This window comes from Azolla caroliniana, unplaced genomic scaffold (assembly GCF_043228905.1).
Source record: "Azolla caroliniana isolate FFs.n. ecotype wild unplaced genomic scaffold, voAzoCaro1.0.p SCAF_3, whole genome shotgun sequence".
In the NCBI taxonomy this organism is placed as follows: domain Eukaryota; kingdom Viridiplantae; phylum Streptophyta; class Polypodiopsida; order Salviniales; family Salviniaceae; genus Azolla; species Azolla caroliniana.
Window position 1 is genome coordinate 21,886,875 of NW_028230438.1, and position 24,165 is coordinate 21,911,039.

The 24,165-nt window shown below is 45.0% G+C and overlaps 17 non-coding genes across 17 annotated transcripts; all 17 read left to right on the forward strand.

Moving 5' to 3' along the window:
* Window positions 1–10,215: 10,215 nt before the first annotated feature.
* TRNAT-UGU (transfer RNA threonine (anticodon UGU)) lies at window positions 10,216–10,292 on the forward strand. Its single transcript has one exon. It is a non-coding gene; the product is annotated as a tRNA-Thr (tRNA).
* Window positions 10,293–16,274: 5,982 nt separating this feature from the next.
* On the forward strand, window positions 16,275–16,346 carry TRNAT-UGU (transfer RNA threonine (anticodon UGU)). The gene has a single exon. It is a non-coding gene; the product is annotated as a tRNA-Thr (tRNA).
* Window positions 16,347–16,761: 415 nt separating this feature from the next.
* TRNAT-UGU (transfer RNA threonine (anticodon UGU)) lies at window positions 16,762–16,833 on the forward strand. The gene has a single exon. It is a non-coding gene; the product is annotated as a tRNA-Thr (tRNA).
* Window positions 16,834–17,240: 407 nt separating this feature from the next.
* On the forward strand, window positions 17,241–17,312 carry TRNAT-UGU (transfer RNA threonine (anticodon UGU)). The gene has a single exon. It is a non-coding gene; the product is annotated as a tRNA-Thr (tRNA).
* A 416-nt stretch (window positions 17,313–17,728) lies between these two features.
* On the forward strand, window positions 17,729–17,800 carry TRNAT-UGU (transfer RNA threonine (anticodon UGU)). The gene has a single exon. It is a non-coding gene; the product is annotated as a tRNA-Thr (tRNA).
* A 416-nt stretch (window positions 17,801–18,216) lies between these two features.
* On the forward strand, window positions 18,217–18,288 carry TRNAT-UGU (transfer RNA threonine (anticodon UGU)). The gene has a single exon. It is a non-coding gene; the product is annotated as a tRNA-Thr (tRNA).
* A 407-nt stretch (window positions 18,289–18,695) lies between these two features.
* On the forward strand, window positions 18,696–18,767 carry TRNAT-UGU (transfer RNA threonine (anticodon UGU)). The gene has a single exon. It is a non-coding gene; the product is annotated as a tRNA-Thr (tRNA).
* Window positions 18,768–19,183: 416 nt separating this feature from the next.
* Window positions 19,184–19,255, forward strand: TRNAT-UGU (transfer RNA threonine (anticodon UGU)). Its single transcript has one exon. It is a non-coding gene; the product is annotated as a tRNA-Thr (tRNA).
* A 415-nt stretch (window positions 19,256–19,670) lies between these two features.
* TRNAT-UGU (transfer RNA threonine (anticodon UGU)) lies at window positions 19,671–19,742 on the forward strand. Its single transcript has one exon. It is a non-coding gene; the product is annotated as a tRNA-Thr (tRNA).
* Window positions 19,743–20,149: 407 nt separating this feature from the next.
* TRNAT-UGU (transfer RNA threonine (anticodon UGU)) lies at window positions 20,150–20,221 on the forward strand. The gene has a single exon. It is a non-coding gene; the product is annotated as a tRNA-Thr (tRNA).
* Window positions 20,222–20,637: 416 nt separating this feature from the next.
* Window positions 20,638–20,709, forward strand: TRNAT-UGU (transfer RNA threonine (anticodon UGU)). Its single transcript has one exon. It is a non-coding gene; the product is annotated as a tRNA-Thr (tRNA).
* Window positions 20,710–21,125: 416 nt separating this feature from the next.
* Window positions 21,126–21,197, forward strand: TRNAT-UGU (transfer RNA threonine (anticodon UGU)). Its single transcript has one exon. It is a non-coding gene; the product is annotated as a tRNA-Thr (tRNA).
* Window positions 21,198–21,605: 408 nt separating this feature from the next.
* On the forward strand, window positions 21,606–21,677 carry TRNAT-UGU (transfer RNA threonine (anticodon UGU)). The gene has a single exon. It is a non-coding gene; the product is annotated as a tRNA-Thr (tRNA).
* A 407-nt stretch (window positions 21,678–22,084) lies between these two features.
* Window positions 22,085–22,156, forward strand: TRNAT-UGU (transfer RNA threonine (anticodon UGU)). Its single transcript has one exon. It is a non-coding gene; the product is annotated as a tRNA-Thr (tRNA).
* Window positions 22,157–22,572: 416 nt separating this feature from the next.
* Window positions 22,573–22,644, forward strand: TRNAT-UGU (transfer RNA threonine (anticodon UGU)). Its single transcript has one exon. It is a non-coding gene; the product is annotated as a tRNA-Thr (tRNA).
* Window positions 22,645–23,540: 896 nt separating this feature from the next.
* Window positions 23,541–23,612, forward strand: TRNAT-UGU (transfer RNA threonine (anticodon UGU)). The gene has a single exon. It is a non-coding gene; the product is annotated as a tRNA-Thr (tRNA).
* A 409-nt stretch (window positions 23,613–24,021) lies between these two features.
* Window positions 24,022–24,093, forward strand: TRNAT-UGU (transfer RNA threonine (anticodon UGU)). The gene has a single exon. It is a non-coding gene; the product is annotated as a tRNA-Thr (tRNA).
* The last annotated feature ends 72 nt before the right edge of the window (window positions 24,094–24,165 follow it).

Genomic DNA, 24,165 nt, shown 5'->3' on the forward strand with positions numbered 1-24,165 from the left:
CAACATAAGCATTCCTAGAGTTCGAGCATCGTCTTGCTCGACTCTCGGAGCGGGAACAACGATTGGTGGGGGAGGATAAAGTCCTAATGTTCGTAAAATCGATCGATCGAAAAGAAAGGATGGACATCGGGATTGAACTCGAAGACGATGACGGTGCGAATGGTCTTACCGAAGATTGGGCCAAAGCCCAAAGGGTATGCCAGAGACATGATGAGAGGAAGATGAGAATCTTGTGAACGATATGGCCGATGAAGGATGGTCGATTGAAGACAAACGATGGAGCCGATATGAAGGCCGAAATACAACATGATGGTGCGATGGAAGAGGGTGTAAAACAAGCTACCCTCTTGTCTTGCGAAAGAACAACGACGAAGGATAAGGCTGATAACCCAAGTGTAGAAGAAGATTTCAGAATACAAGTGTCCGAAACATCGGGTGAAAAGGGGTAAGCATAATTGATGCAATGAAAGAGAGCAAGGAGGACTTGATTGAGGAGGTCACCACGAAAGATGACATCGAATTGAAGGTGGCTATGGATGAATCAACGACGGATGGCCATATCGAGACTTTCCCACCACTGATTCCAGAGACTCCGGCGGTTGCGTTCGAAAGGCAACGTGAGACCGAAGAGACGGAAGGTGGCGGAGAGAAAACAAAGGTCGAAGCCGATGCGTATGACAGAGAGATAGCCGAGAATATGGCTATGGGTGAAACAACGGAGGATGATAATACCGAGGATTCCTACCCACTAATTCTAGAGACTTCGGCGGTTGTGTCCGAGAACCAATGTGAGACCGGAGAGACGGGAGGTGGCAGCAAGGAAGGTAAAGTCGGAAGCCGGTTCGGATGGAAGATGATCCGTCTGAAATTCCGATGTAAACAAAAGCACGACAACGCGAAGGTCGGGTCTACGATGGGAGAAGCATGTAATACGGAGCACGCGCTACGGCACCAAAAGAAGCACGTGCTACGGCGTAAAGAGAAGCACACGCTACGGCGCAAAAAGAAGCACGCGCTACGATGCAAAAAGAAGCATGCACTACGGGGTAATACGACATCTTCCTCCACAGTGACGTTGATAGAGGCAAGTGAGTCACAGATCTCTTTGATTCGGGCCGTGTAATCGGCTAACGACATGTCCTTCTGTCGGACATTGCTCAACTCCTGTTGGAGTTGCAGCTTCCGGGCCGTAGTGCTTGCCGCGAAAAACTTCTTTAGGTTTCCCCAAGCTTCTTTTGGCTTCATGGCATCTCGGACATGGCTCAGCAGTTGGTCTCCGATACTGGACGCAAAGTAGTACACCACTCTGCTTGCCACTTGTTTCCACACAGGGAAGTCCTTGTGTGCCGCATCAGGTGTAGTGTCGTTTGCTCCGTCGACATAGCTTTTGTATCTCTTGGCCCTAGGCTTATCTCTATCACTTAAACTAGTAATTTTACAAGTTCCATATTCGGAGAACCAAAATTGTTTCCTATTACATTTAATAGTTTTACAAGGGTTTAGGGTCTTAGTTTGCCTCGGGCTATTGCGGCCCCACTCATTAATAGCCTGCATCAAAAATCCTCTCGGCTCTCCCCGTTGAGGGAGGCTCGATTGCGCTCATGGTTTGGCCTCACCGTAAGGAATTGGACCGAATGCTTCCCATCTTGGCTCTTGACCCTCGCATATGCCGACCCGTTGTCTAGCACCTTCGTCTCCATGCGAGCCGCCGTGATGTATGGTTCACCCAAGATGACCGGGTGCGAGGACATCTCTTGAACAAAGAAATGTTGATCTATTTCTACGTCCCCCACCTTCACACGTACATCCGGTTGCTTGGGTCGCCGCTCTAATCTTCCACCCGTGCTTTGTGTTGATCGACCACTTTCCCTTTATATAAAAGTCCATGGACATAAGGTTGATCTCAAAGCCATGGTCGATCAATGCTACAACCGGCTCTTTTACATCTCCGACCCGTACCGGTGTCTCCGTCGTCGCTCTTGCCCAATGCGGCCTTGTGTAGTGATTGTCCGCATAGTCTTCGTCTTCCTCAGGAACCTCAGTTGGCAATTGTTGAGAATCAAGCTCAACTTGGTCGAGTGTGTGAACTCACCTTGAGAGTGAAGAGACACTCCAATGGTCAAGAGTCACCATTATGTCACCACTTTGTATTCTAGCATTTAGTATGAGTCATAGAATCATATTCTATGAAACATAACTTATGAGCTTTCACATTCCCCATGCTTCATGAGGCTTGTAGTTAATCAACAGAGAGGGTGACTACATAAAGCAGCCTCCTCCCACCTTGTATTAATGTTGAGTCTTTCTCCTCTGTTAATATACTTTTAACCTTGCGTATACTCTGTGTGTGTCTCTCTCTCTCTCTCTCTTACACACACACATAACTCACATCTCTTCCGCTTCACAAGAATCCATCTCTTGATTCTTTACATGGTATCAGAGCGATTTGGTAGCTCGATCTAGCCCATTCACCTCATCGTGATCGTGTGTTGAGCTCTACGTCGACGACCAAGAATCGGCTCATAGCTATCGTAGCTTCACTACATAGCTCGCATTCGAAGAGAGAAGAAGAAGAAGAAGGAGAATCGACATAATGAATACTAAAATGGGGAGCGCTCTCCCTATCGAGAAGTTGGATCGAAACAACTTCGCATCTTGGGAGTACAAGATGTACCAATACCTTGTCGGACAAGGCTATTGGAGCTACATCAAAGGAGCGCATGAAGACCGACCCGCCGAAGCGGCTCCCGGATACGCGACATGGGAGCCGCGTGATGTATTGTTTGGCAACATGTGTTCACGACCACATGCTCGGTTACATTCGAGAAGCCAAGACGCCGAAGGAAGCGTGGGAAAATCTACGAAAGATTTTCGCCGCCAACACGACCGCGAGGAAGTTTCAACTCCGCCAAGAGTTGAACAACATTCAACAAAGGGACATGTCCATCGCGACATACACCTTGAAGATCAAGGAGCTTTGCGACTCACTTGGCTCAATAAGTGTAAGTATAGATGATGATGAGATGGTGCAAATATGCCTCGACGGCCTCGCACCACGGTTCGGCGCGATGCGAACCACCGTTCTAGCACGGGAGAAATCTCCCTCCTTCTTCGAGCTCCAATCAATGCTATTGGTCGAAGAAAACCACGTGCGTACAAGGAGCAATGAGTTGGAAGGACACATGCTCTACACACACTCTAATGGAGGAAGAGGACGCGGATGAGCGAGAGGCCGATTCGGCCAAGGACAAGGCGGACAAGGTCCGACCTACGACAACAACTCCCAATTTCGGCCGCAAAACGGAGGCCAACGAGGAACCTTCGCAAGAAGGGGGAGCTTCCACTCTAGCCCGAGCCATCAAAACGCAACCGAATGCGGATATTGTGGAAAGCTCGGCCACCACGAAGAAGAGTGCCGAAAGAAGATGCGTGAATCGGCTTCCACAAGCCGACAACTCACGAATTATGCACACAACTCCGACTACGAGGATCGTGGCGGAATGTACGCATATAACTCCGACCGTGGCAGAATGTTCATGATGAAACATAGAGCAAAGTCTATGTCGGCCTCTACCTCAACTAGTGCCCTCAATCCCGAGGACGTATGGTTTGTTGACTACGGAGCCTCAAACCATATGACATCCCACAAAGAATGGTTTCTCGAACTTCAAGAGCCGGAGCAACCCGGTTATGTCGAAACCGTAGATGACACTACGCACCCGATTCGGCACATCTGCAATGTTCCGTTCGGTGAAAGAGGTAAGCAAACATACATTAAAAATGTCTTGCATGTACCCACCATCACAAAGAATTTGGTCTCGATCGGCCAAATCGTTGAGCAAGGGATGCAAGTATGATTCAACCAAGAAGGGTGCTTCATTGAAAAAGAAGGCCGAATCATCACATGCGGAAGAAGAGAGGGCCGGATGTTCATTCTCGATTCGCACGAGATGAAATCTGCCATGTTCGCGAAAAGCACGAAAGCCGACTCCGACATAGAGCTATGGGATAAGCGAATCGGCCACATCAATCTTAACAAACTCAAAGCAATGAAATCGAAAGGAGTCGTCATCAGACTCCCGACATTCATAGAGAAGGAGATTGAAGGTGTATGCGAAGCGTGCCAATTCGGCAAGCAACACCGACACCCATTTCCAAAGGAGCGGAATGTGAGCAAAGGCGTACTCGACGTAATTCATTCCGATGTATGGGGTCCGGCTCAAACGACGACATTCGGCGGATGCCGATATTACGTGCTCTTCATCGACGACTTTTCTTGGCACACTTGGATCTACAAGATGCGGCAAAAGAGCGAAGTGTTCAGACACTTCCAAAATGTCAAGAATGAAGTCGAGAAAGCCACGGGCCGACATGTACGATGCCTTCGATCGGATGGCGGCAAGGAGTACTTCTCGGACGATTTCACGGCGTATCTCCGAAAGGAAGGAATTCGGCGAGAATTCACTTGCCAACACACTCCGCAACAAAACGGAGTAGCCGAGCGCAAAAATCGGCACATCCTCGAAGTAGCGCGGGCCATGATGAACGAGAAGCATATGCCCAAGTCATATTGGGCCGAAGCTGCAAATACGGCCGTCTACCTAATGAACCGGTGCACAACATCCGGCGTGCACGAGGTCACTCCGCACAAAAGATTCTTCGGAAAGAAGCCGAACCTATCACATGTTCGGATATTCGGCTCCATTGCGTACGTGCACATCCCCAATGAGAAGCATCAAAAGCTCGACCCGAAGTCGGAGAAATGTATCCTCGTAGGATACTCATTGGAGCAAAAGGGGTACAAGTGCTACAACCCCTCAACTCGAAAATCTCGGGTAAGTCGAGACGTCGTCTTTGACGAGTCCGCATCCTGGTACGCACCAGAGACAACTTCGACTCCGACCCCGCTCGACTCGGAATCCACCGAACAAGAGATAGAGGATGAAGATCACCTTACGCGCATGTTCGAAGAAAGTTCGATCACGACCCGACTGAGCCACAAGAGCCTTTGAGCGATCAAAGCACATCACGGCCTAGCCCGAAGATGGACAAAGGCAAGGCGAAAATGGTGGAATATGAAGACAATCGCTTCGACAACGATGAATCGACTCACTCACTCGACAGTGAGTTCGGCGGTTTCGAGGTACCAATCGGAGCTAAGAAAGCCCTCATCTCTGCAAATGAAAAACTCCGCCGATCCACCCGTGAAAAGTACCCCGTCAGCCGATTCGGCTACAACGATTATATGGCGTACCATTACGCCTTTATGATGAAGGTAGCGACAATATGGGAGCCGGAAACCTTTTCGGAAGCCGTGAAGGACCCGCGATGGATCGAAGCAATGAACGAGGAGATGGAGGCACTACGGAAGAACGAGACGTGGGATCTTGTTTCCACGTCACCACACAAAAAGGCGATCGGATGCAGATGGATCTACAAGGTGAAGTATAACGCCGATGGCTCCGTAAACCGCTACAAAGCTCGACTCGTAGCGAAAGGATACGCTCAGACGCATGGCGTCGACTACGAAGAGACCTTTGCCCCGGTGGCAAAGATGATGACGGTGCGGACCGTAATTGCGATTGCCGTGGGGAAAGGGTGGCACCTCCATCAAATGGACGTCAAGAACGCCTTTCTACAAGGCGAATTAGAAGAGGAGGTGTACATGATCCAACCACCTGGTTTCAACTCGAGCACTCATCCAAAAGCCGTATGCCCACTCAAGAAGCCACTCTACGGCCTCAAGCAAGCACCGCGTGCTTGACATTCGAAGATAATGCAATATCTTCATCAAATCGGCTTCCATATTTCAAAATCGGACAACTCCCTCTACATACGAAGCGATTCCGCAAGTTCGATCGTCATCATCTTATATGTGGATGACCTAGTCATTGGAGGTGAGCATCTCGTCGAAATCAATAAGGTCAAATCCCTCCTTTCCGACAAGTTCGAGATGACGGACATGAAGGAGCTTCACTACTTCCTCGGCATCGAGGTAATTCGGACTCCGGCCGGAATCATGATCTCTCAACGACACTACATCCTCAGCTTGTTATACAAGTTCGGGATGGCTGAGTGCAAATCCGCGGCAACCCCGCTCGATCGCAATCTCAAACTAGATGCGAACTCTGGCACCAAAGCGTGTGAGCCGACTTAGTATCGGAAACTCATCGGGAGTCTCATCTACCTCACGATCACACGACCCGATCTCAGTTATCCGGTTGGTCTCCTTAGCCAATTCATGCAAACACCGCGTGATACTCACTTGGATTGCGCTAAGCGAGTTCTACGGTACGTGAGTGGCACAATGGATTGCGGCATCCTTTACAAGTCCGCGATGCCAATACGACTCGAGGGGTACACAGACGCCGATTGGGCCGGCTACAAAGCTGATAGAAGATCAACCTCCGGATTTGTTTTCTCCCTCGGCAGCGGAGCAATATCCTGGAGTAGCAAGAAGCAGCCCACCGTCGCTCTTTCGAGTACGGAGGCGGAATACAGGGGCGCAGCCGTAGTTGCGTGTGAAACCGTATGGCTCAAGAGGATTTTGAAGGATCTGGGCGTACCTATTAAGGATCTGACTTCCCTTTACTGCAACAACATGAGCAGTATCTATCTGGCTCGAAACTCGGTGTTCCATGCGCGGACAAAGCACATCGAAGGAGTAGCAAGAAGCAGCCCACCGTCGCTCTTTCGAGTACGGAGGCGGAATACAGGGTCGCAGCCGTAGTTGCGTGTGAAACCGTATGGCTCAAGAGGATTTTGAAGGATCTGGGCATACCTATTAAGGATCCGACTTCCCTTTACTGCAACAACATGAGCAGTATCTATCTGGCTCGAAACTCGGTGTTCCATGCGCGGACAAAGCACATCGGAGTGCACTATCACTTCATCCGAGAGTGCGTTCTGGCTGGCGATGTCGACCTACAACACATTAGCACCAATCTTCAAACGGCCGACATCTTCACTAAAGCCTTAGGAGCCGACAAGCTATGGCAATTCATGACCGATCTCGGATTGACGATCCCTGACCTGCCAAGCTTGAGGGGGAGTACTAAAGACACTACGCAATAACGCATGGATTCCGCAACCACGCAACGAAGCAGTGAAGAGCCGATCTACCGCGCAAAGCCGCAAAGAAAGACGCAAGTCGAAGCACAGACTTCGCAACTACGCACGCAAGCCGAAGCACAGACTTCGCACAACGCAAGTTGGAGCACGGATTCCGCAACTCCGCATAAAACGACGATGCGAGTCGACGCGGATTCCGGAACCCGAGTTGAAGCAGGCGGATTTCGGATACCGTCTGAAACCGACCCGACTTGAGCTTGAGGGGGCGTGTTGAGAATCAAGCTCAACTTGGTTGAGTGTGTGAACTCACCTTGAGAGTGAAGAGACACTCCAATGGTCAAGAGTCACCATTATGTCACCACTTTGTATTCTAGCATTTAGTATGAGTCATAGAATCATATTCTATGACACATAACTTATGAGCTTTCACATTCCCCATGCTTCATGAGGCTTGTAGTTAATGAAGAGAGAGGGTGACTACATAAAGCAGCCTCCTCCCACCTTGTATTAATGTTGAGTCTTTCTCCTTTGTTAATATACTTTTAACCTTGCGTATACTCAGTGTCTCTCTCTCTCTCACTCTCTCTCTCTCTCTTACACACACACATAACTCACATATCTTCCGCTTCAGAAGAATCCATCTCTTAATTCTTTACAGCAATGCATTTACAATCGCGGGCTTTGTCACTTCTTGCTCCATTGAGAGCCGCTTCCTCTTCATTAGGTCGATGATGACCTCATGGAATTCTTTCTTGGCAATTCCAAGGACCTCTCGCAGAGTAAACTCTATGCGACTATCGAGGATCCTTTACTCCACTACCTTCTTCAACTCCGTTGCTTGTTCGATCTCCGAGCAAAGCTTGAAGTTGTGGGGGTTCCCCTTCTCTTTCCATCTTTCGTCGCGTGCTTGAGACTGGTTCGGCTCTTCCCTTCTTCGTGCACCTCGAGCGTCGTATTTCCTTGATGGACCGGCTCCCTCGTCATTTCCTACCTTCTTCTCTTCTACCATTACTTCGTAGTTTTGGCAAGCGGCTTCCACTAAGCCTGTCTTTTCTTTCACCAGATCCTTCCACCCGGTTGCTCCTTGGACCCTTCTTTCCGCTTCATCCGCTTCTTCTCTTTTGAACTTTCCCCTAGAGAGGCTTCCAAGGATTGACGGCCAAAAGTCAAACTCTTTCTCCTTTTGCCTCCTCACCTCTTTCCCCACTCGGATCCTAGCCGACGCCGAGTAGTGGACGGCTTCAACATGTCGTGCTTCGGCCTCCTCCATTAGCCTTCTCATGCCCCCTCGGCCCTGATTCAATCCCAAGGGATGCCTTGTCTCTGTCGAATAGACCCTATTGTTCCAAAGATAGACAATATCCCTTCTTAGGGCCTCTTGAAAGTCTCCACACTCCCTTCATTGGTGGTCGGGATTGTCGCACCACATACATCTTTGCGTGAACGGGGGACGTCGATCTTGAGGGCTGCCACTCTCTCTCCTAGCTTGCGCTATTTGGAGATCTCGCACCATCTTTTTGAGCTCGTCTATTACCGACCCTCCCGATGGTGCTTCAACCACGTTTCTCTCGGGGATGAACCTTGCATTTGCTTGCTGTCTTCTTGGAGGTGCTCTACCACCCTTGGATTCGTGTGTCTCACTAATGGAACCTGTGGTTGTTTGGCCACTCAACGAAGACCCGTTGTTCCATTCCCTTCTCTTATCGAAGCGACTACAAACCCGTTTTACCATAGCCCAATCCGTCATGAGCCCATCATCAGTTTCGAGGAGGAGGACCTTGCTTGTGTCAGGCACCATCCTATCGAGAGCCGAGAGTCACGCGAAGCGCTTCTCAAATTCTTGTGGAAGTGCCATAGTATTTCTCCCCTTGCCGGGAAGCTCAACCCACTCCATTAGATCCCTTTTCAAAATTCTGAGTGAGTCATCAAGGCCGTACTTTTAGAGGAGTCTTTCTTCGAACTCCACCCAACTGCAATAGTCCACTTGGATCTCAAGTACCTCTATTTTGATACTCGGTGTTACCACTCTAGCGAATCCGGTTAGCCACCTATCTTCGGGGACGTTTCGCATAAGCATTTCGGCCTTATAGGCATCCAAGTAGCTCGTGGTATCTCTTCCATTGAACTGACCCGTTGTGCCGACCACTGTCTCTATAGCCCGGTCTAGCCCGATGATGCCTTCTCGAGCATTTACCAAGCGGTCCGCCGCCGCCGCCATCGCTTCAACGAGTTATTCTCAACAAATCATGGTTCTCCCTTGCCGCCCTTTCACGTCAGGTTCGCCGCCGCCGCCATCGCTTCAACGAGTTATCCTCATCGCATCTTGGTTCTTCCTTGCCGCCCTTTCACGTCAGGTTCACCAATTTTATGTTGCAATGTTTCACGCGTGTGTGTTACTTGGGCGGGACCACGACAGTCTTGGACTAGGGAGTACTGAAGGGATAGGGAAGACTCGAGGTTTGCTTTGAGACAATACTACTTCCCAACCCCTTCCAAAGCAAGGTCTCGTTACCCCTTTTGTGATGCCGGTGGCTTTCGTTGATCACGACTACTCGAGTTCTCGAGCTCACCGGACGAGCTACTGATCAAACGGGTACAAGCAAAGATGAGCACGCAAGATGAACACACAAGGGGATGATAACACAAACATGAATGCCCGTACGTCTTTATGAGGAGGAGAGGTGCATGGGCATGACCGACCGCTCCCTTGTCACAAGACGTCGAACATACGAGGAAGACACAAAACACATGCACAAATGCTCATACGCCTTTATGAGGAGGAGAGGTGCATGGGCAAGCCCGAACGCTCCCTCGTCACAAAACGACCAAACGTACAACGAATACACAAACAAACACACAAATGCTCGTAAATCTTTATGAGGAGGAGAGGTGCATGGGCACACCCGAAACGCTCCTTCCTCTCAAGACGACAGAACGTACAAGGAAGACATAAACACACGCACAAAATGCTCGTACAAGCAAGATCGTTCTTTAAGTGTTGCGTTCAATCCTTCATGGGGCCATATGTCATCAAGAACGTAAACGTGCAAACAATAATATATTATTAAGGTTGAACGTCATAAAATGTCAACAACAAGTCGGATCTTAAATTAATTAACAAATAGGACATCTACGAATACCATAGCCTCTATAGCTCAGTGGTAGAGCGTCAGTCTTGTGAACTGAAGGTCTTTGATTGAATTCAATCCTCAGTGGGGGCATATACTGTTGAGGACAAAGGCCGTCAATGCGGAAGATCAAATAGCATTCGATTCGTGTTGAGTACCTGCGTATGACAGTTTGCAAGATCGTGCACAGAGAGAGAGAGAGAGAGAGAGAGAGAGAGAGAGAGAGAGAGAGAGAGAGAGAGAGAGGCACAAAATGACTTTCTATTCAATAGAAAAGAATAATACAACCAACCTTACAAAAAGGTTACTAGGTCACTTTATATAGTGACGACTTAGGGCAACTACCATTTATGCTAATTACACAAATGGCCCAAACTTGAGCTATACAAAGGGATAGTGTGAATACGTCCATTATACACTTGTATTCGACACTCCCCCGTAATGGGCGTATACATGGGTTATCTAAGATTACAGGTATAAACCTAGGTTCTCGGACATATCAGTTTTGTTCGAGTCGGCAGGGTCCGAAGGCAGAAGACCGGACTGGTCGGGTCGGAAGAGTTGAAGCCGATCATTAAGGAACTGATGTCGGTTGTCTGAAACCATCCTGCGCTGTGTCCGGCTCTAACCGGACTGGTTTGTCATTACGCCCATCTGATGCCGAAGGGACCGAAAGCGGTCTGCCGAAAGACACTTGGTCATTCCATCTGCGACATTGTCGGTTGTGGATATTTTCTCTAGACCGATTTTCCCTGAAATGACGCAGTCCCGAACGAAGTGATATCGAACGTCGATATGTTTGGAGGCGTTGTGGTGAACCGGATTTCTCGACAAGGCAACAACACCTTGACTGTCGCTATAGACAACTGGGGCCGAGTCATGGTCGACTTGTCGGAACGTGTGCGCCAGCCGGCCGAGCCACAAAGCTTCTTTTGCAGTGTCGGACACAGCTACATATTCTGCTTCGGTCGTTGAGGTCGCTGTGCACTCCTGAAGTTTCGACTTCCACGAAATTGCTCCATTGCCGAATTTGAAGCAGTATCCAGTTGTTGATTTCCGACTGTCTATACAGCCGGCGAAGTCCGAGTCGGTGTAACCGACTACGCCTGAGGTTGAGTTTGGGCCGAAAAGAATGCCGTGGTCTTTTGTGCCAGCCAGATATTTGAACACATGCTTGACTGCGTTCCAATGCGATCGGCCAGGATTGTGCATAAATCTGCTAACGACTCCTACGGCATGAGAAATATCAGGCCGTGTCGCGACCATCAGGTACATAAGGGAGCTGACTGCCGGTGCATACGGTACCGACTTCATATCTTCCCCCTCCGGACCGGATGTCGGGCAGTCTTGCTGAGAGAGCCGAAGATTCATGGGGAGCGGGGTTGAAGCAGATTTGGCTGATTGCATGTTGAAGCGTTCCAAGACACGTCCGATATAGTCGGTTTGAGACAAAAAAAGATGTCGTTTATCGCGATGCCGACTAATCTTCATGCCAAGTATGTGTCGTGCCGGACCGAGGTCCTTCATGGCAAACTTCAACCGCAATTGCCGAATGAGATCGGCAAGTTCGCCCGCGTGGCGTCCAGAAATTAGCATGTCGTCCACGTAAATGATGAGGAAGATGGGTGATCCATCTTGAGCTGTGTTGGTAAAAAGACAATGGTCCTCATCGCTTTTTGAGAAGCCGATCGATTGGATGAAGTCGTCGAACTTCTTGTACCATTGTCGCGGTGCCTGTTTGAGGCCGTATAGACTCTTCCTGAGTCGGCAGACTAGATGTTCTTGGCCAGTTGCCACGAAGCCTTTTGGCTGCTCCATATAAATTTCCTCGTCAAGATCACCATGGAGGAAGGCTGTTTTGACATCTAGCTGAATCAGCTCCAAGTTGTCGGCTGCCACTACGCCGAGTAGAAAACGAAGGGTTGTCATTTTCACCACTGGTGAAAAAATCTCGTCGAAGTCGACGCCATATTCTTGTCGGAAGCCCTTCGCAACTAATCTGGCCTTGTACTTTGGGGTGGTCGAATCAGACGTCTCTTTTAGTCGATAAACCCACTTGCAAGGAAGAGCACGTCGATTCTTAGGTAATTCGACCAGATCCCAAGTCTTGTTTGTCCGAATGGAGTGCATTTCCGACTCCATCGCCAGATGCCAGGTGGCTGAATCGACAGATGTCGATGCTTCTTCGTAAGACGTCGGTTCGCCGGCGTCGGTGAAGAAAATTCCAGGAGAATACCTCTCCGGAGGTTGCGACAGTCTCTCGGATTGTCGAGGTATGATTGGACTGGTCGCATCGGGTATCGAGGTCGGATGGTCCGAAAGCGAATTATTCTGCTGTGCCGAGTCAGAGTTGTCCGAGTCGGTAGTGTAAGGTTCAGCTACCCATGAAGCTGACCGTGTGTTAAGAGCGGGGCCTTCTTGAAGGGTCGGCACATCGGAAAATGTTACCCTTCGGACTTCGATCGGTGTTTCGACTGATGGATTCATAGCCGACTCGTTGAACACAACGTCCGAACTTCGAACGATTTGTCTGCGTTCGGGGTCCCAGAGTCGGTATCCCATTTCGCCGTCTGATCCATATCCAAGGAAGATGCATTTCCTGGACCGAGGTGCAAGTTTTCAGCGATCATCTTTCGGAATAAGGGCGTACGCCTCGCATCCGAAGATCCTCAGCTTGTCGTAATTCGGCTTACTGCCGATCCATAGTTCCTGAGGAATTTGAAGTCCTAGAGGTCTGCTTGGCGACATATTGATTATGTGTACTGCTGTAAGTAGAGCCTCTGCCCAGAAGCCATCCGACAGTCCGGAGTGTTGGAGCATGGAAACTATCCGTTCTTGGATTGTCCGATTCATGCGTTCTGCAATCCCGTTTTGCTCCGGACTGCGTGGTGCCGTAAATTCACGTCGGATGCCGCGTTGTCGGCAGAATTTGACGAATTCTTCTGATTTGAACTCTCCCCCATTGTCGGTCCGAAAGCATTTCAGTTTTCGGTCAGTTTGATTTTCTACCATAGCGAGCCAATCGGAGAAGATCGAGAAGACACGATCTTTGGTGCGAATTGGATAAGCCCACACCTTTCGAGTCGAATCGTCAATAAAACTGACGAAGTAAGAGGCACCGCCGAGAGACTGATGCAGCATTGGGCCACAGACGGCCGAGTGGACTAAATCGAGAGGTCTCGTTTCTCTTGGTGCTGATGTCGGGTGTGATGCGGCTGCTTGTTTGCCATACTGGCAATGGTCGCAGAATTGAGGGTCCGAGAAGGAGAGTTTAGGGATGTATCCGGCTCTAGATAGGTGCGTAATGCCGGCCTTGCTGAGGTGTCCTAATCTTCTGTGCCATAGTGATGACACAGGAATATCCACCAAAAACAGGTTACCCTCTCTGAGCGTAACATGTAACGGATACAATGAGTGTATCTTGGGTCCTCTAGCAAGCAGGAGGTTCCCCCTGTGGAGTGTCCACCCTCCCGAAGAAAAACCGGCACGAATGCCGTCTTCATCTAGTTGTCCGACTGAGATCAATGGCCTTGAGAGCTCGGGTACATGTCGGACATTGTGAAGTACAAGTGTAGAGCCACCTGCAAGGTTGAGCTCTACTGTGCCGATTCCAATGATGTCACAGTGTTGCGAGTTGTCGACTCGAACTGAGTCGGAGTGACGGATCGTATATTGCCGAAATTGGGATCGATGAGGAGTCACGTGAAATGACGCGCCCGAATCTAAGAGCCATGTGCTCGATTCTTCAGTCGTGAGCAGAACTTCTGATCCGATTGGATTTTCGATTGATAGTATATTCGGGTCGTTTGGTAGCACATCAGCTGAGAAGCTGACGTAATTGATCTCCTCATGCCGGCCACTCTTCTTGTCTGATTTCTGAGACTTGTCGTTCTTGTTCTTGAGTGCGCGGCAGTCGGCTTTGATGTGTCCGGGTTTCTTGCAATAGTTGCAGATTCGATTATCCCGTGACTGGCTCCGTCTTCTCTGATTGTTCGGCTGCCGTGAGGAATCTCTTCCTCGTATGTTCGATCGGTCTGTCGAACCTTGTACTACGTAAGCGTCGTCTGTTGAGTCTTTGGCGAAAGACTTTCTCCGAGCTGCTTCGGTCAGGATTGCGCTCGTGACTTCGGAGTATTTAACAGCCGTGGTTGACGCGTTGCACACGGTTGTGACGAAAGTTTCCCATGATGAGGGAAGGCTGCTCATGAGTATCATTGCTCTGAGTTCATCCTCGATTGCCGTCCCCTGAGATGAGATTTGGGAGCTTATGCTTTCGTACTCATTGAGATGTGCTTGAACCGAATCGGATTCTTTCATCCGCAAGTTGTAGAGGTGCCGGATCAGAAACATCTTCGTTGCGGCGACCTTCTTTTCGTAAGTGTCCGACAGTGTTTTCCACAGTTCGAATGTTGTCGTACACGATTGCACCGTAAAGTATACCGATTCCGATAGGTGCATCCGAATCGTGGCGCGGACGATTCTGTCCAGCTTCTGCCACTCAATTGGTTTGTATCCTTCTGGAGGTTCTTCATTTTCGATGGGATCGATTTGCCCCTTGACTATGAGATAGTCCTGCATTTGCTCTTTCCAGAAGTTGAAGTTCGATCCATCGAACTTTCGTAGACTCATTTCTGATGAGCCGGATGTTGATGCCATCAAATTTGGTTTCGGTTGATGAGGCTCGGTTCGGAGTTGACTACGAACCTTGTTGGAGTGCAGCCGGTTGGCTCACCCGATATCGTTCTAGTCGGATTTGAACCCGAGTCGGTTCGGCTTCGGATATATGTATTGTTGAACTTGCTCGAATTGACTCCGGTAACTTGAGGGACAGAACCGACTGGTCTTCCCGAATGTTGCCGAGTCGGAGTGAGCCCGGTTCGCTTCCGAATATATATGCCAAATACCGATTATTAAAACCGATTGTCTGAACCGATTCTGCTTCGGGTGACTGCAGCGACGAGAGAGACGGATCCAACTGATCCTCCCGAATGTCGATCAGCCGGATGAAGCACGAATTGGGGTTGTTGTCTTGAGACCGATCTGCACCGAGTGGTTACAATGAGCGGCGAGCAGCGTTTGATGACCTCTTCGGATGCCGTTTAACCGAGTGGAGCACGATCGTGTCAATGTTGCACAAGGGGATTTCACCTCGAGCGGTTACGATCACAAGGAACAGAGTACAACCGGCTGGCTTACTCCAAGCGAAGATGATCTAACGCGATGAGATGCAAGCCTCGTTTTTTCTTCTTCTTCTCTCTTCTTCGAATGACGCAAGAAACCGAATGTTGTGCAGGCTGAGACGACGGCCGACAGCGGGTTGAAGGACCGAATACTGTGCAGGCTCTGATACCAAATGTTGGGGACAAAGGCCGTCAATGCGGAAGATCAAATAGCATTCGATTCGTGTTGAGTACCTGCGTATGACAGTTTGCAAGATCGTGCACAGAGACTGAGAGAGAGAGAGAGAGAGAGAGGCACAAAATGACTTTCTATTCAATAGAAAAGAATAATACAACCAACCTTACAAAAAGGTTACTAAGTCACTTTATATAGTGACGACTTAGGGCAACTACCATTTATGCTAATTAGACAAATGGCCCAAACTTGAGCTATACAAAGGGATAGTGTGAATACGTCCATTATACACTTGTATTCGACATATACCACCAAGTGTCTTCGCTCCTATAGCTCAATGGACTTCTTAAGAGAAATGAAGTCTTGAGTTCAATCCTAAGTAGGCGCATATGTCAATAACGTGTTCTGTCATCTGTTGACAACACTTTCAATGCTATAAAAAGTATCTTGTAAGAGCTTTTGTAGAAAGTTATGTTCTACCCTTAGTGGGGGCATATGTTCAAAAGTGAGTTTTTGTATACCTTGACGCATTGACTAATAAGGAACAAGCAAGATTGTTGGTTGAGTCTTGTGTTCAATCCTCCATAGGACCATATGTCAACAAGAACATAAGCCTGCAAACAGTAATATATTATTAAGGTAGAACATCATACAATGTCAACAACGAGTGCGATCTTAAATAAATCAACAAATAGATAAAGGCATGTACAAAAATCCATAGCCTCTATAGCTTAGTGGTAGAGCGTCAGTCTTGTAAACTAAAGGTCTTGAGTTCAATCCTCAGTGGGGGCATATGTCAACAAGTGTCTTCGCTTCTATAGCTCAATGGTCTTGTTAATTGAAATGAAGTCTTGAGTTCAATCCTAAGTACGCGCATATTTCAATAATGTATTCTGTCATCTGTTTACAACACTTTCAGTTCTCTAAAAAGTATCTTGTCAGAGCTTTTGTAGAAGGTTAAGTTCTACCCTTAGTGGGGGCATATGTTCAAAAGTGTGTTTTTGTATACCTTGTCACATTGACTAATCAGCAACAAGCAAGATTGTTGGTTGAGTCTTGCGTTCAATCCTCCATAGGGCCATTTGTCATGAAGAACGTAAGCGTGCAAACAATACCATATTATTAACGTTGAACGTCATAAAATGTCAACAACGAGTGCGATCTTAAATAAATTAACAAATACACAAAGACATCTACAAATACCATAGCCTCTATAGCTCAGTGGTAGAGCGTCAGTCTTGTAAACCGAAGGTCTTGAGTTCAATCCTCAGTGGGGGCAACAAGTGTCTTCGCTACTATAGCTCAGTCGTCTTCTTAAGTGAAATGAAGTATTGAGTTCAATTCTAAGTACGCGCATACGTCAATAATGTTCTGTCATCTATTGACAACACTTTCAGTGCTCTAAAAAGTATCTTGTCAGAGCTTTCGTAGAAGGTTATGTTCTACCCTTACTGGGGGCATATGTTCAAAAGTGTTCTTTTGTATACCTTGACACATTGACTAATAAGCAACAAGCAAGATTGTTGGCTGAATCTTGCGTTCAATCCTCCATAGGGCCATAAGTCGTCAAGAACATAAGCGTGCAAACCGTAACATATTATTAAGGTTGAACATCATAAAATGTCAACAATGAGTGCGATCTTAAATATATCAACAAATAGATAAAGCCATCTATGATAATACATAGCCTCTATAGCTCAATGGTAGAGCGTCAGTCTTGTAAACTAAAGGTCTTGAGTTCAATCCTCAGTGGGGGCATATGTCAACAAGTGTCTTCGCTTCTATAGCTCAATGGTCTTGCTAAGTGAAATGAAGTTTTGAATTCAATCCTAAGTAGGCACATATTTCAATAATGTATTTTGTCATCTGTTTACAACACTTTCAATGTTCAAAAAAGCATCTTGTAAGAGCTTTTGTAGAAGGTTAAGTTCTACCCTTAGTAAGGGCATATGTTCAAAAGTATGTTTTTGTATACCTTGACGCATTGACTAATAAGGAACAAGAAAGATTGTTGGTTTAGTCTTGCGTTCAATCCTCCATGGGGCACTTTGTCATGAAGAACGTAAGCGTGCAAACAATACCATATTATTAAGCTTGAACATCATAAAATGTCAACAACGAGTGCAATCTTAAATAAATCAACAAATACATAAAGACATCTATGAAAATCCATAGCCTCTATAGCTCAGTGGTAGAGCGTCAGTCTTGTAAACTGAAGGTCTTGAGTTCAATCCTCAGTGGGGGCATATGTCAACAAGTGTCTTCGCTTCTATAGCTCAATGGTCTTGTTAAGTGAAATGAGGTCTTGAGTTCAATCCTCAGTAGGCGCATATTTCAATAATGTGTTCTGTCATTTGTTTACAACACTTTCAGTTCTGTAAAAAGCATCTTGGAAGAGCTTTTGTAGAAGGTTAAGTTCTACCCTTAGTGGGGGCATATGTTCAAAAGTGTGTTTTTGTATACCTTGACGCATTGACTAATAAGGAACAAGCAAGATTGTTGGTTGAGTCTTGCGTTCAATCCTCCATGGGGCCATATGTCATGAAGAACGTAAGCGTGCAAACAATACCATATTATTAACGTTGAACGTCATAAAATGTCAACAACCAGTGGGATCTTAAATAAATCAACAAATAGATAAAGACATCTACGAAAATCCATAGCCTCTATAGCTTAGTGGTAGAGCGTCAGTCTTGTAAACTGAAGGTCTTGATTTCAATCTTCAGTGGGGACAACAAGTGTCTTCGTTTCTATAGCTCAGTCGTCTTCTTAAGTGAAATGAAGTATTGAGTTCAATTCTAAGTACGCGCATACGTCAATAATGTTCTGTCATCTATTGACAACATTTTCAGTGCTCTAAAAAGTATCTTGTCACAGCTTTCGTAGAAGGTTATGTTCTACCCTTAGTGGCGGAATATGTTCAAAAGTGTTCTTTTGTATACCTTGATACATTGACTAATAAGCAACAAGCAAGATTGTTGGCTGAATCTTGCGTTCAATCCTCCATAGGGCCATAAGTCATCAAGAACATAAGCGTGCAAACTGTAATATATTATTAAGCTTGAACATCATAAAATGTCAAGAACGAGTGCGATCTTAAATATATCAACAAATAGATAAAGACATCTACGAAAATACATAGCCTCTATAGCTCAGTGGTAGAGCGTCAGTCTTGTAAACTGAAGGTCTTGAGTTCAATCCTCAGTGGGGGCATATGTCAACAAGTGTCTTCGCTTCTATAGCTCAATGGTCTTGCTAAGTGAACTAAAGTTTTGAATTCAATCCTAAGTAGGCACATATTTCAATAATGTATTTTGTCATCTGTTTACAACACTTTCAATGTTCTAAAAAGCATCTTGTAAGAGCTTTTGTAGAAGGTTAAGTTCTACCCTTAGTGGGGGCATATGTTCAAAAGTATGTTTTTGTATACCTTGACGCATTGACTAATAAGGAACAAGAAAGATTGTTGGTTTAGTCTTGCGTTCAATCCTCCATGGGGCAATTTGTCATGAAGAACGTAAGCGTGCAAACAATACCATATTATTAAGCTTGAACATCATAAAATGTCAACAACGAGTGCAATCTTAAATAAATCAACAAATACATAAAGACATCTATGAAAATCCATAGCCTCTATAGCTCAGTGGTAGAGCGCCAGTCTTGTAAACTGAAGGTCTTGAGTTCAATCCTCAGTGGGGGCATATGTCAACAAGTGTCTTCGCTTCTATAGCTCAATGGTCTTGTTAATTGAAATGAAGTCTTGAGTTCAATCCTGAGTAGGCGCATATTTCAATAATGTGTTCTGTTATCTATTTACAACACTTTCAGTTCTGTAAAAAGCATCTTGTAAGAGCTTTTGTAGAACGTTAAGTTCTACCCTTAGTGGGGGCATATGTTCAAAAATGGTTTTTGTATACCTTGACGCATTGACTAATAAGGAACAAGCAAGATTGTTGGTTGAGTCTTGCGTTCAATCCTCCATGGGGCCATATGTCATGAAGAACATAAGCGTGCAAACAATACCATATTATTAACGTTGAACGTCATAAAATGTCAACAACGAGTGCGATCTTAAATAAATCAACAAATACATAAAGACATCTACGAAAATCCATAGCCTCTATAGCTTAGTGGTAGAGCGTCAGTCTTGTAAACTGAAGGTCTTGATTTCAATCTTTAGTGGGGGCAACAAGTGTCTTCGCTTCTATAGCTCAGTCGTCTTCTTAAGTGAAATGAAGTATTGAGTTCAATTCTAAGTACGCGCATACGTCAATAATGTTCTGTCATCTATTGACAACATTTTCAGTGCTCTAAAAAGTATCTTGTCAGAGCTTTCGTAGAAAGTTATGTTCTACCCTTAGTGGCGGAATATGTTCAAAAGTGTTCTTTTGTATACCTTGACACATTGACTAATAAGCAACAAGCAAGATTGTTGCCTGAATCTTGCGTTCAATCCTCCATAGGGCCATAAGTCATCAAGAACATAAGCGTGCAAACCGTAATATATTATTAAGCTTGAACATCATAAAATGTCAACAACGAGTGCGATCTTAAATATATCAACAAATAGATAAAGATATCTAGGAAAATATGTAGCCTCTATAGCTCAGTGGTAGAGCGTCATTCTTGTAAACTGAAGGTCTTGAGTTCAATCCTCAGTGGGGGCATATGTCAACAAGTGTCTTCGCTTCTATAGCTCAATGGTCTTGCTAAGTGAAATGAAGTTTTGAATTCAATCCTAAGTAGGCACATATTTCAATAATGTATTTTGTCATCTGTTTACAACACTTTCAATGTTCTAAAAAGCATCTTGTAAAAGCTTTTGTAGAAGGTTAAGTTCTACCCTTAGTTGGGGCATATGTTCAAAAGTATGTTTTTGTATACCTTGACGCATTGACTAATAAGGAACAAGAAAGATTGTTGGTTCAGTCTTGCGTTCAATCCTCCATGGGGCAATTTGTCATGAAGAACGTAAGCGTGCAAACAATACCATATTATTAAGCTTGAACATCATAAAATGTCAACAACGAGTGCAATCTTAAATAAATCAACAAATACATAAAGACATCTACGAAAATACATAGCCTCTATAGCTCAGTGGTAGAGCGTCAGTCTTGTAAACTGAAGGTCTTGAGTTCAATCCTCAGTGGGGGCATATGTCAACAAGTGTCTTCGCTTCTATAGCTCAATGGTCTTGTTAAGTGAAATGAAGTCTTGAGTTCAATCCTGAGTAGGCGCATATTTCAATAATTTGTTCTGTCATCTATTTACAACACTTTCAGTGCTCTAAAAAGCATCTTGCAAGAGCTTTTGTAGAAGGTTAAGTTCTACCCTTAGTGGGGGCATATGTTCAAAAGTGTGTTTTTGTATGCCTTGACACATTGACTAATAAGGAACAAGCAAGATTGTTGGTTTTGTCTTGCGTTCAATCCTCCATGGGGCCATATGTCATGAAGAACGTAAGCGTGCAAACAATACCATATTATTAACGTTGAAAGTCATAAAATGTCAACAACGAGTGGGATCTTAAATAAATCAACAAATAGATAAAGACATCTACGAAAATCCATAGCTTCTATAGCTCAGTGGTAGAGCGTTAGTCTTGTAAACTAAAGGTCTTGATTTCAATCTTCAGTGGGGGCAACAAGTGTCTTCGCTTCTATAGCTCAATGGTATTGTTAAGTGAAATGAAGTCTTGAGTTCAATCCTAAGTAGGCGCATAATTCAATAATGTGTTCTGTTATCTGTTTACAACACTTTCAGTTCTGTAAAAAGCATCTTGTAAGAGCTTTTGTAGAACGTTAAGTTCTACCCTTAGTGGGGGCATATGTTCAAAAATGGTTTTTGTATACCTTGACGCATTGACTAATAAGGAACAAGCAAGATTGTTGGTTGAGTCTTGCGTTCAATCCTCCATGGGGCCATATGTCATGAAGAACATAAGCGTGCAAACAATACCATATTATTAACGTTGAACGTCATAAAATGTCAACAACGAGTGCGATCTTAAATAAATCAACAAATAGATAAAGACATCTACGAAAATCCATAGCCTCTATAGCTCAGTGGTAGAGCGTCAGTCTTGTAAACTGAAGGTCTTGATTTCAATCTTCAGTGGGGGCAACAAGTGTCTTCGCTTCTATAGCTCAGTCGTCTTCTTAAGTGAAATGAAGTATTGAGTTCAATTCTAAGTACGCGCATACGTCAATAATGTTCTGTCATCTATTGACAACATTTTCAGTGCTCTAAAAAGTATCTTGTCAGAGCTTTCGTAGAAGGTTATGTTCTACCCTTAGTGGCGGAATATGTTCAAAAGTGTTCTTTTGTATACCTTGACACATTGACTAATAAGCAACAAGCAAGATTGTTGGCTGAATCTTGCGTTCAATCCTTCATAGGGCCATAAGTCATCAAGAACATAAGCGTGCAAACCGTAATATATTATTAAGCTTGAACATCATAAAATGTCAACAACGAGTGCGATCTTAAATATATCAACAAATAGATAAAGACATCTACGAAAATACATAGCCTCTATAGCTCAGTGGTAGAGCGTCAGTCTTGTAAACTGAAGGTCTTGAGTTCAATCCTCAGTGGGGGCATATGTCAACAAGTGTCTTCGCTTCTATAGCTCAATGGTCTTGCTAAGTGAAATGAAGTTTTGAATTCAATCCTAAGTAGTCACATATTTCAATAATGTATTTTGTCATCTTTTTACAACACTTTCAATGTTCTAAAAAGCATCTTGTAAGAGCTTTTGTAGAAGGTTAAGTTCTACCCTTAGTGGGGGCATATGTTCAAAAGTATGTTTTTGTATACCTTGACGCATTGACTAATAAGGAAGAAGAAAGATTGTTGGTTTAGTCTTGCGTTCAATCCTCCATGGGGCAATTTGTCATCAAGAACATAACCGTGCAAACCGTAATATATTATTAAGCTTGAACATCATAAAATGTCAACAACGAGTGCGATCTTAAATATATCAACAAATAGATAAAGACATCTACGAAAATACATAGCCTCTATAGCTCAGTGGTAGAGCGTCAGTCTTGTAAACTGAAGGTCTTGAGTTCAATCCTCAGTGGGGGCATATGTCAACAAGTGTCTTCGCTTCTATAGCTCAATGGTCTTGCTAAGTGAAATGAAGTTTTGAATTCAATCCTAAGTAGGCACATATTTCAATAATGTATTTTGTCATCTGTTTACAACACTTTCAATGTTCTAAAAAGCATCTTGTAAGAGCTTTTGTAGAAGGTTAAGTTCTACCCTTAGTGGGGGCATATGTTCAAAAGTGTGTTTTTGTATGCCTTGACACATTGACTAATAAGGAACAAGCAAGATTGTTGGTTTTGTCTTGCGTTCAATCCTCCATGCGGCCATATGTCATGAAGAACGTAAGCGTGCAAACAATACCATATTATTAACGTTGAACGTCATAAAATGTCAACAACGAGTGGGATCTTAAATAAATCAACAAATAGATAAAGACATCTACGAAAATCCATAGCTTCTATAGTTCAGTGGTAGAGCGTCAGTCTTGTAAACTAAAGGTCTTGATTTCAATCCTCAGTGGGGGCAACAAGTGTCTTCGCTTCTATAGCTCAATGGTATTGTTAAGTGAAATGAAGTCTTGAGTTCAATCCTAAGTAGGCGCATAATTCAATAATGTGTTCTGTTATCTGTTTACAACAGTTTCAGTTCTGTAAAAAGCATCTTGTAAGAGCTTTTGTAGAAGGTTAAGTTCTACCCTTAGTGGGGGCATATGTTCAAAAATGGTTTTTGTATACCTTGACGCATTGACTAATAAGGAACAAGCAAGATTGTTGGTTGAGTCTTGCGTTCAATCCTCCATGGGGCCATATGTCATGAAGAACATAAGCGTGCAAACAATACCATATTATTAACGTTGAACGTCAAAAAATGTCAACAACGAGTGCGATCTTAAATAAATCAACAAATAGATAAAGACATCTACGAAAATCCATAGCTTCTATAGCTCAGTGGTAGAGCGTCAGTCTTGTAAACTAAAGGTCTTGATTTCAATCCTCAGTGGGGGCAACAAGTGTCTTCGCTTCTATAGCTCAATGGTATTGTTAAGTGAAATGAAGTCTTGAGTTCAATCCTAAGTAGGCGCATAATTCAATAATGTGTTCTGTTATCTGTTTACAACACTTTCAGTTCTGTAAAAAGCATCTTGTAAGAGCTTTTGTAGAAGGTTATGTTCTACCCTTAGTGGCGGAATATGTTCAAAAGTGTTCTTTTGTATACCTTGACACATTGACTAATAAGCAACAAGCAAGATTGTTGCCTGAATCTTGCGTTCAATCCTCCATAGGGCCATAAGTCATCAAGAACATAAGCGTGCAAACCGTAATATATTATTAAGCTTGAACATCATAAAATGTCAACAACGAGTGCGATCTTAAATATATCAACAAATAGATAAAGACATCTACGAAAATACATAGCCTCTATAGCTCAGTGGTAGAGCGTCAGTCTTGTAAACTGAAGGTCTTGAGTTCAATCCTCAGTGGGGGCATATGTCAACAAGTGTCTTCACTTCTATAGCTCAATGGTCTTGCTAAGTGAACTAAAGTTTTGAATTCAATCC